Below are 11,537 nucleotides of genomic sequence, written 5' to 3'. Positions count from 1 at the left end.
CTCTCACATGTTGCGCGGTAAGCTACATCAAGTCCAGTCTGCATTGCTTGCTATAGGGTATACTGTAACTCTGGCCAGTATTCATGATGAAGCTCAGCGCTCTATTCTGCTTGAGTTCATCAACCGTTAGAAGGCTGCTCACGCTGAACAGAGTCTGTTGTGTATCCTGCTTTAGTTTCCCATATGCGCTCGTTCATTCATTCATTGATGTCCAATGCTTAATATAGAGGTTTATTTACATTATTATTCTGGGAGTTGTGGGAAACTTTAGCACAAGTTATATTGACTTGAAAAATTTGAATCAAAATTCTAAACCCTCTACAGAGAAACTTTTTTTTTTTCTTCTAAATGAAAAAGTCAATATGGGATTTAGCTGAAGGCATGAAATTACCCACAGATCTCTCTGTGAGAAAATATTCACGGAGGTTAATAGAGCAAACACACACATCTTCACTTGCGCTGTTTTCCAAAAATACATGAAAACATATGATAAGCATGGACGTTTAACTAGAAGAGGTGAAAAACCGTGGACCTCTTGTATTTCAAACAGAGTTTGTAGTTTATTGAGTGAGAGCTGCTATGCTTATTGGAAGCTGGGATGGGGCAGAGGGTATGGGGATCATTAAAATCTCAATTCAGCTTTACAGTATGAGTTATAAAGCACGTTCTTTTAGCATCAGGGGAAAAATATTATATTTAGAGTTTTGGCACCTAGACAAAACTATAGGAAAAACCCAAGCGCTCATGTACAGTATTGTGAGAGGACGGCTTCAGACAAACCATATGGTCAATTTAGAGTATATGTACGAAAGTGTTTTCCCAGTAAATTATTTTTGTATGTCAGCAAAACCTGGAAACAGCTGAGTTTTATCCTTTTTTTTTTTTCTAACCATAGAACTTGCTTTATAATCTTAAAATAAGGGGTCTAGAATGGAGCGCACATGTTTCTGAACTTAATTATTTGCTGCAGAATGAACCAATTGGAATTCTCTGTATTGTGATCTTATTGTACTATTATCATTGACTGCTCTTAGGGAGTCAGACCGGGGACACGAGAACCTGTGGAAGTTCTGCATAGTAGGAAGGATCCACCTCAAAAGACGGGTTTATGTCTAGAGATGTACGCGTCTCAGACCCCCTATTTTGTACATAAAAATAGGTACCGAAATTGAAATTAGATCAATTGGACTAAAATATAAGATAATAGACTTGCCCACTCCCCCAAACCCTACACTGAGATCGGAGGATCACCCTCTATCAAAAGATACGGGGAGGTGTTTCACAGAGAATTTTGAATTTGAATATCTGTTGAAAGAATTGCAATGACATTTTCCCACATTTTAAAAAATTTCCCTTTTTCTTGGGCTACCTCCACCCAGGCCACATGGAAAAGATAAAACAATTTTGATTTGAAAAGAGACAATGTGGGTAGGTCAGGGTGAATCTTGATTTTTTTTTTATTTTAATTCATCCACGTATTGATTTTGGTTCTGACTTATCCTTGTGTTTTAGTTTAAATTAGAGATGTGCACTTTTCACATTTTGTGTTTTGGTTTTGGATCTGCCTTTGTGTTTTGGATCTGGATTGGAATTGCCAAAACCACCCTTTTGGGTTTTGGATCTGTATTTTTTTTTTTTATAAAATCACAGAATCATTTTTGTTAGCACAGTAATAAGAACCTCAATAACATTCATTTCCACTCATTTACAGTCTATTCTGAACACCTCAGAGCTCACAATATTGTTTTTAGGCCAATAGGTTGCACCAAGATAGCTGGATGACTACGCTAAGTGACACCAGTGGGTAGCACAAACATGTGGCACATCCAGGAGTGGCACTGCAGCGGCAGATAGGATGGCAAATTGAAAAACTAGGCCCCAAAGAGCACATAATGCAAAAAAGAGGTGCAAGATGGAATTGTCCTTGGGCCCTTCCACCCACCCTTGTATTGTATAGTAAATAGAATATGCACAAACTAGTCATTTCAGCGACAGGGTCTGACACATGACTATGGGTGAAAGGATTGGTTTGTTTTGGGCCCCTACAAAAAAAGAAGCAATTAATCTCTCTCCTTGCACAAACTGGCTCTACAGAGGCAAGATGTCCTCCTCATCCACCAATTCCTCACCCCCTTCAGTGTGTGCATCATTATCCTCATAGAGTATTAATTTTTGCCTGCTGGAATCCACCATCACAGGTCTCTCTGTACTTTCTGGAGACAATTACAGGTCTTCCTGGAGTCATTTATAATTAATTTTGATGAACATCATCTTCTCCACATTTTGTGGATGCAACTTCCTACGCAGCTCGCTGACCAGGTTCCCGGCTGCACTAAAAACTTTTGGAGTACATGGAGGGGGGACAACTTAGGTAATATAAAGCCAGTTCGTTCAGGGGCCTAGAAATTCCTCCTTTTCCCTGCCAGTACAGGTACAGACTGTCTGACATGTCTACTTGGATGCTGTCACCAATGTAATTCTTCACCATTCATTCAATGGTGACAGCATCATATACAGTGACAGACCTACTGTCTACATGTTAGTAATTGTAGGCAGCTCCTTCAGTCCGGCCCAGATGTCCAAACTTGCTCCTGACTGCCATGCAACATCTCCATGAAGGAGGAGCAGTTGCCGTGTCACATTCTACTTGATCTGACAATTTTAGAACTAGCAATTCTTTGATCCTCTGCAGACTTGTGTCCGCCAAAAAGAGAGAAACAACATAAGCTTTAAACCTAGGATCAAGCACGGTGGCCGAAATGTAGTGTTGTGATTTCAACAGATTGACCACCCTTGAATCCTGGCAAAGAGAATGAAGGGCTACACGTCCCACATACTTAGTGGAAGCGCTCCATTTTAGCTCCTCCTTCACTTTCTCTAGCTGCTTCTGCAAAATCTTAAGGGTAAGAAATATAAATTCCTGGGAACGCAATTTAACAATATATACGGCAGCACAGGACAGCACTACCAGATATATATATATATATGGCTGCACAGCGCAGAACTCCTGGACTTATATATGGCAGCACAGGACAGCACTACTGGACCTATACAAGGCACCACAGGGCAGCTCTACCAAACTATATGGCTGCACAGCGCAGAACTCCTTATATATGGCAGCACAGGACAGCATTACTGGACCTATATAAGGCACCACAGGGCAGCTCTACCAAATTTATATATAGCTGCAAAGCTCAGAACTCCTTGACTTATATATGGCAGCACAGGACAGCACTACTGGACTTATATATGGCTGCACAGGACAGCACTACAGGACTTAGATATGGAAGCACAGGACAGTACTACTGCACTTATATATGATTGCACAGGGCAGCTCTACTGGACTTATATACAGCAGCACAGGGCAGCACTACTGGACTTAGATATGGAAGCACAGGACAGTACTACTGCACTTATATATGACTGCACAGGGCAGCACTACTGGACTTAGATATGGAAGCACAGGACAGTACTACTACACTGATATATGACTGCACAGGGCAGCACTACTAGACTTATATACAGCAGCACAGGGCAGCACTACTGGACTTAGATATGGAAGCACAGGACAGTACTACTGCACTTATATATGACTGCACAGGGCAGCACTACTGGACTTATAAATGGCTGCACAGATCAGTACTACTGAACTAATATACAGCAGCGCAAGGCAGCACTACTGGACTTATCAGGGCCGGCGCCACCACTAGGCAGCTCTAGGCATTTGCCTAGGGCGCCGGCACCTGGAGGGCGGCAGTTCGCCCCTCACCTCCAGCGAACTGGCGCCGCAGGAACCCCTACGGCACGGACACCCCTGACCGCCCCAGCACTGCAGGGACGCCGGGTGAAGGGTTAATCAGCCATCTTGTTTCTCTTTGAAGGGTTAATCAGCCATCTTGTTTCTCTGTGTTATAGTCTCTGTTCTTGCTTATCTCAAGAAGTTATGTTCTGGCTTGTTTCCAGTTCTCGCTTGCTAGCCCGTACTTTGTAACTTTCGTCAGGAATAGTACATTCTGTGATTTCTCATAACTTACGAATGCTACACTCCCCTGTAAGGCGACGTATAAGCCACCCCACCTCTATGCTGTTATTCCCCTACCTCTGCACCAAATATTAACCAATCATGTAATTGAACCAGCACTGTATGTTATGTATAAATATGTCGTTTTGTCATCATTAAATCAGAGCTAAACCTTGTATCTGTGGTCATCGTTACTGGTCATATCATATAAGGTTACACTCTCACGGAGCTCTAAGGGGTCTTCACACTGAGGTCAAATAAGGTAATTAATAGATAAGGAAATCGATACATCGGCGCATGATCGATTTCCCAACAGAGCTGGGGGCTCGCCGCGGGATTCGAAGTTCATTCCTACACGGTTGTCAGCAGACTCCAAAAGTCTAATCTGAGACCGCTGTGAGGTTACGGACAAACTCGATCCTGAACCTATGACTCTATCCCTGGGGGATATCGGATGTCAGTTCATAGAAGTTAAAATCTTCTATCTTTGTTTTGTGTACACACTGATCTAGGATCAGATACCGTACTTGGTGTACGAAGAGACCACGGGTCTTTATCCAAATAGAACCTCATTTTGAACACCCACTATTTCATTGGCCAAATTTCTTTACTATGTTTAGTTTGAAGTATAAGTTTTTCTTATTTCAATATCCTTGTGTGATTGGTAAGTATACACACTTGTGATATCTGTATTTCTTTGTAAACCGTGCGGTTGGTAAGTTCACGCACAATAACTCTATTGTCTCATTGATTACTGTATGCCAACAGACTTGCGGACTTATGTTCTCCCCTTCGGAGTAACGCAACGTGAGGCTTCATATACAGTTTTCACATTATAACCACTGGACTCTATCCACTGTCACGTAGACAGTCTGTGGTTCCACTAACAAACCATATATAAATAACAATTTATGAGATGTCTAAAGTGAATACATGATTCTATAAGTGTTTGGATAAAGACTAACCCTCACAGTCTGCTGCAACAGGTTTTACCTGCCTCTCTGTGACGGTGCCCCTGATCTAATACACTTTGAATCTTTTCACGCTCTCATATTACATGTCAGATTATGAATGTCCACCGATAGGAAATTGCAATAGTTGCCAAAGTAGTTTAATATTGTGGTATAAGAATCCAGAATATTATCCAATATTGGTATCTGTCAACAAACAAAGGATAAGATTTAAATCCACAATTAAAACATTCTCTAATGGCACTGTGTGTGAGGCAGTCCTCATAGTAGGTTGTCACTTACGCACAGAAATCACCAGTAAATATATTGATCAACTCTATCCTTTCTTCGTGACAGATCTACCAATCAATCTTTTCACCTATCCCATTATTTGCCCAAAATCTATTGAACAAATAAAACAATTACCAGAAAGTAGCCAGATTCTAAACTTCATAGATCTTAGTGAAGATTATAGTCATCAACAACAAATCAAAAAGTGGAAAACATTCACACGGAATCATAATAGAACTGTACATAAACATGGATTCAAAACAAAGTAAAAAGACTGTAACATATCCACCTCCCCTACCTAACGAGACATGCCCACAATTCAGTGATCATTTGTATGAGAAAGAATCAGCTGGTTGTTTTGACATGAGGAAAACTGCAGTTTCCTCTACTCACAACTTCCAGAACAGTAATAAGGGTCCGCCCAATAGACAAAATAGGGGACCCCCACAAAGTAACAGGAGACCTTTAAGGCCTCCACAGAACCAAACCTTTCGTGCACCACCATACACCAGGGATTACAACAACACTGGCGCAGTTCATAAACAGACTACTTGTTTCAACTGTGGCCAGAACACACACTGGGCTAGAGATTGCCCTTTCCCTTCTCGGAAACCACAACAACCTTGCACGCCAAGACCCCAACAAGGGCTTTCCCGACAGGGTCCTACACCACCTCAAGAAAGCGTACTTTTCAGAGTTGACTGGACCGACCCTACCCATTGACGGGGCCCGGAGGAGGGTATTCCATCTTTTGTACAGTTCACTACTCACTGGGAAGATTCTCCCCTCATCACATTATATGTAGATGATGAGGGACTGTCCTTCCTGGTGGACAGTGGGGCCACTACCAGTGTTCTATGTTCCCTTAACTATGATGGTGAACTGCAAAAGACTGTTCCTATTGCACCCATAGTACCTGACATCAATTCACTCATCTCAGCCATCCCTGCAAACGCAGCTTTCTTTAGTGTCATAGACTTAAAAAAAAAAAAAAAAATGCGTTTTTCAAGTATTCCTATTGACACAGAGACCCAATTACTCTTTGCTTTTTCATTTAAAGGTAAACAATTAATGTGGTGTCGTTTACCCCAAGGCTATATTGACTCTCCCGTGGTCTATAGCATAGTCCTCCAAGCCACATTGGCTCCATGGCACCCCCCCCATAGTTCTGTCCTGCTACAGTATGCAGATGATCTGCTTCTCTGTAGTGTCACCGAGGAGGCCAGCCGGTTAAATGGAATTTCATTGTTAATGTGGACACAAAGTGTCAAGAGCAAAATTGCAATGGTGTAAAACGCATGTCAATTACCTGGGTTTTGTACTCTCTGAGGGAGAAAGGAAAATCAGTCCACAACGCATACAGTCTGTATTGGGCCTGGTCACCCCAACTACCCAGAAGGATATGTTGTCTTTCTTGGGTATGGTAAGTTACTGCAGACAGTGGATTTCTGATTGTTCCTACTATGATAATATCTTGAGACAATGCACACTCAAAGACAAACCCAAGGTTATACAATGGTCAGATGAAATGTATTCTGCATTTAAAAAATTGAAAGAAATGTTAGTACAGAGTCCCGCGCTTGGTCTCCCGGACTATATGTTATCATTTCACTTGTTTGCAAGGGACACATGTACAACTATGGCGGGTGTACTGACCCAACTTCACGGAGGCAAAATGCGCCCTGTCGCATTTTTTTTCAAAAGTAATGCCTGTCACTGTGCAAGGAATGCCAGCTTGTCTTCGAGCACTGGCTGCCTGTGCAATGGTTGTTGAGATGTCCACATCACTTACATTAGGACATCCTACTGTGTTACATACCACACATAATGTCCTCTCCATCCTCAAAGGTCTACACACACAACACATGTCTGCCCAAAGACTCAGCGGCTATGAAGTACTCCTACTAGGGAATCCTTCTCTCACTGTAAAATACGCAACAAACTCAGAAGGACCTGTCCCTGTACTAAACGCACTTTTAGGTCTTAAAGGACCTGACGACGAGGCGCCGCCTCAACATGACTGTACTCTGACAATTGACTCAGAAACTTCACCCAGACAAGATATGTCGACTGTGCCTATCCCCGATGCCGACATAATATTTGTTGACGGCTCCTGCAGCCGTCCCAATGACAACACGTACCAGGCAGGATATGCAGTGGTTAAACTTCCAAACACCACCCTTGAAGCAAAGACAGTCCCCTTACAGTCAGCACAAGCTGCAGAACTCATTGCACTCACTCGAGCTTGTCACATTTACAAAAAACAAACCTGTCACAATTTACACAGACTCCAAATACGCTTACGGAGTTGTTCAGGCAACGCCGAGGCTTCACTGGCGCTGATGGGAAAGGCATATCACATGCGCAACTCATCACAGATCTCTTACACGCAATTACATTACCATCTCAAATTGCCATCCTTCATTGTAAAGCACACACTGGAGGAAAGGATGACATCAGCAAAGGCAACGCTCTCGCTGATACCGCTGCTAAACGTGCTGCCACTACAGCAACATATAACCTCACTCTTGCTGTCATCTCGCCTCCTTCGCTAGATGATACATACCTACTGACAGAATTACAGGCTGCTGCCTCTAATTCAGATCTATCAGATTGAACATATCCAATATTGCAGAAGAATCCACGGACTGGATTAATCTGCAAAGAGGGGGAACCATGTATACCCCAAACCAGTGCATCATTGTTCATAGTACATTACCACGGAGTAGGACACCATAGTATAGTAACAACTACTTTACTCCTCTCCAATGATTTCTACATTACTAATGCCAAAGAACTTGTAAAACAGTACATCAGTAGATGTATAGTGTGTCTTAGAAACAACCCAAACAACCCAAATAAAGCAAGACACCAACATCTAGAATACCCAACCACACCATTCACACATCTTCAAATAGATTTTACACATATCAATAATGCAGGAAGCTTATCCCACTAAATCAGAAGATGCAAAAACAGTAGCCCGCATACTCACGCGAGAGATCATTCCGCGCTGAGGATGCCCGCTCCAAATCAATAGCGATAAAGGTTCAGCCTTCACAGCCAAAGTCACAGCAGAACTAGTCAAAGCACTGCAAATAGAATGGAAGTTTCACATTCCATATCACCCACAGAGAATGACTCCACAAAAGACTCTAGGTTACTCCCCCTTTGAAGTACTGATGGGCAGACCTTTCCCCACTCCCTGGGCAAAGAACCCTTTAGTTACCACAGAAGGAGACTTAGAAATAATAAGAGAAGAGTATGTCAGATCCCTAATACAGAAACTTAATGAAGTTGAACAAAATGTTATCTTTAAGAATCCTTCTCATCCACAGATACCCACTCACCCATTTAGGGTTGGAGACAAGGTCGTTGTAAAGATCCTACCCAGAAATAAACATCCAGGAGATTTCACCTACGGTCCAGAAACAGAAGTGGTCGCGGTTACCAGGACGGCTGTCCTCACCGACGAAGGACCAACGTGGATCCATGCATCCAGAGTGAAGAAAATTCCACCTCCACCACACGTCAACATAGAGGTCGACACCGATCCCGAGACTGACACAGACGGGACGAGAGAGGTAATAACGGGGGCCAGTGGCTCTGACCTCCAACCTGGAGAAGACCTGCCGGCTGGAGGTGACGAGGAATCAGGGGTACAACATTCTGAAGCCGAGGACGACGCTACAGGATATGACTCCCCCCACCTTAGCCCTAGTGATTTTACTCGGGCTTGTTCTTTATAATTGTTTTGCTGAAGTTGATATAACCCAAAATGATGGACGCTTTACCTTCTGGTATAATTCTTCTAGCACGACTGTCGCTACTTTTATATTTTCTTATTGTGATATTGTATCTTGTTCAAACAATCAAGGCGGGAATCGAGGAGAACCACCGCTGCCCTGGCTGTGTAACATCCACCACACACCACACGCTGTAAGTCACGTATATATCTGTGTCACTAGTACTTACTGGGGAGATTCTTGCAACTCATGGGGGGCTGTTGGGTGGAACACTAGAGCAGATACCACTGCCTTTGATATCAGCCAAAACTGGGGATATCACCCCGATGTTGGCCTCCAGAAATGGTCCCATGGTCGATCCTTACTAACCCGTATGTCCCTACGAAAAAAGGGCACTTGCAATAGCCAATTTATCATTAACCTAGAAAACCCGGCCCCCGGCGATGCCGGACTATATGTCATGGGTAAATATCAATCAGGAGAAAGCGGGGGCCCAAGGGGAAGATTTCATTTAAAAGACATGTATGATAACCCAGAATACACCGCCCTCAAAACCACTGTAAAACCTAAAACACCACCATCATTCTTTAAACCACATGTCACTACTTTTAATGAAATGTTAGCCATTAACAACCCCACTTACGAAGACACTATAGCCATAGAGACTGGGTTATCTGACGTAAATTATTGGCTAGAATGGATGAAATATAATGCACGTAAAGTTAATCAAACTGATTGTTATGTGTGTGGAAAATCCAGACCCCACTTGGGTACGGTGCCCATACACATACCTTCAGACCAAGATAAATGTTTCTTTAGCCTGTATACTGATACTATTGTAGAAGAAACCAAATGTGAACAATGGAAGAAAGAATATCCCATAATGGTAAAGAATACCAATCCTGGTAGTACCATAACCATTTATCCTGGTAATTATACATGTTATTACTCAAACAGCACTGCACAAAACACTGTAGATCTGAAATTGTTTCCTGATGGGTATTGTGCTGAACGAAGACATATCAGTATACCCACCATGAAAAAATCATTAGGAGACATTTATTTTATTTGTGGAGACATGAGACTCAGGACAAAGCTGGACAATCCTTGGAAAGGAGAGTGTGCCCTGGCAAAGATCATTATGCCCATACACATTCTCCCAGCCGATTTGTCTGAGCCTCCTCCCACAAATAAACCTACCACAAACTCCAGAAACAAAAGAGAAGCTCCAAAGGAAAGCTTCGATCCACACATATACATAGACACTATTGGTGTTCCCCGGGGAGTTCCTAAAGAATTTAAGGCTCGTGATGAGGTCGCTGCCGGCTTCGAGTCCCTGCTTCCCCAGGTAACCATCAATAAAAATGTGAACTGGATAAATTACATATATTATAATCAACAGCGCTTCGTTAATGATACTAGGGACGCTTTGAAAGGTATTGCTGAACAGTTAGAAGCTACATCACAAATGACATTTCAGAATCGCATGGCTTTAGATATGATGCTTGCCGAGAAAGGAGGAACCTGTGTGTACATAGGTAAGGTTAATGGATGCTGTACTTATATCCCAGACAACACAGGTCCTAATGGAAAAACTACCCTAGCTATTAAACATCTAGAAAATTTATCCATCGAACTCAAGAAGAACTCAGGTATCACGGACCCCTGGAGTAGCTGGTTCGGATGGTTAAATGATTGGAAACACGCACTAACACAAATAGGCATATTTATCCTCATTGTAATTATTGTACTTATGATAGTAGGATATTGTGTCTTTCCCATATGCAAGAAGATTGGTTCCAAGTACCTGGATAATGTAACACCTGCTATGTACACTGATCTTGCCAAAAGCCCTCCCTCACCAGAAGATTATGGTGAATATGTCAAAATTCACCGTACCAAACAAGATGCCATCTACAAGAATCAAATTGTCTAAAAAGGACATTGATTCTAAGAGGGGATTGAAGGGTTAATCAGCCATCTTGTTTCTCTTTGAAGGGTTAATCAGCCATCTTGTTTCTCTGTGTTATAGTCTCTGTTCTTGCTTATCTCAAGAAGTTATGTTCTGGCTTGTTTCCAGTTCTCGCTTGCTAGCCCGTACTTTGTAACTTTCGTCAGGAATAGTACATTCTGTGATTTCTCATAACTTACGAATGCTACACTCCCCTGTAAGGCGACGTATAAGCCACCCCACCTCTATGCTGTTATTCCCCTACCTCTGCACCAAATATTAACCAATCATGTAATTGAACCAGCACTGTATGTTATGTATAAATATGTCGTTTTGTCATCATTAAATCAGAGCTAAACCTTGTATCTGTGGTCATCGTTACTGGTCATATCATATAAGGTTACACTCTCACGGAGCTCTAAGGGGTCTTCACACTGAGGTCAAATAAGGTAATTAATAGATAAGGAAATCGATACATCGGCGCATGATCGATTTCCCAACACCGGGGCAGCAATTTTTTTACACAGGTACCACCCCCCCTCCCCCCGGCACCGGGGCGCCCCCACCCCGACTAGCCT

At 42.6% G+C, this 11,537-nt stretch overlaps 1 long non-coding RNA gene across 1 annotated transcript; it reads left to right on the top strand.

Annotated features, from left to right (window-relative positions):
• The first annotated feature begins 3,851 nt into the window (after positions 1-3,851).
• On the top strand, positions 3,852-11,322 carry LOC146080087 (uncharacterized). Its single transcript, XR_014474796.1, has 2 exons — positions 3,852-4,283; positions 8,601-11,322. It is a non-coding gene; the product is annotated as an uncharacterized LOC146080087 (long non-coding RNA).
• Positions 11,323-11,537: the final 215 nt, after the last annotated feature.

Source organism: Crinia signifera, chromosome 5, assembly GCF_055691185.1.
Source record: "Crinia signifera chromosome 5, ASM5569118v1, whole genome shotgun sequence".
Taxonomy (NCBI): Eukaryota; Metazoa; Chordata; class Amphibia; order Anura; family Myobatrachidae; genus Crinia; species Crinia signifera.
This window is presented reverse-complemented; position numbering and strand designations above follow the sequence as displayed.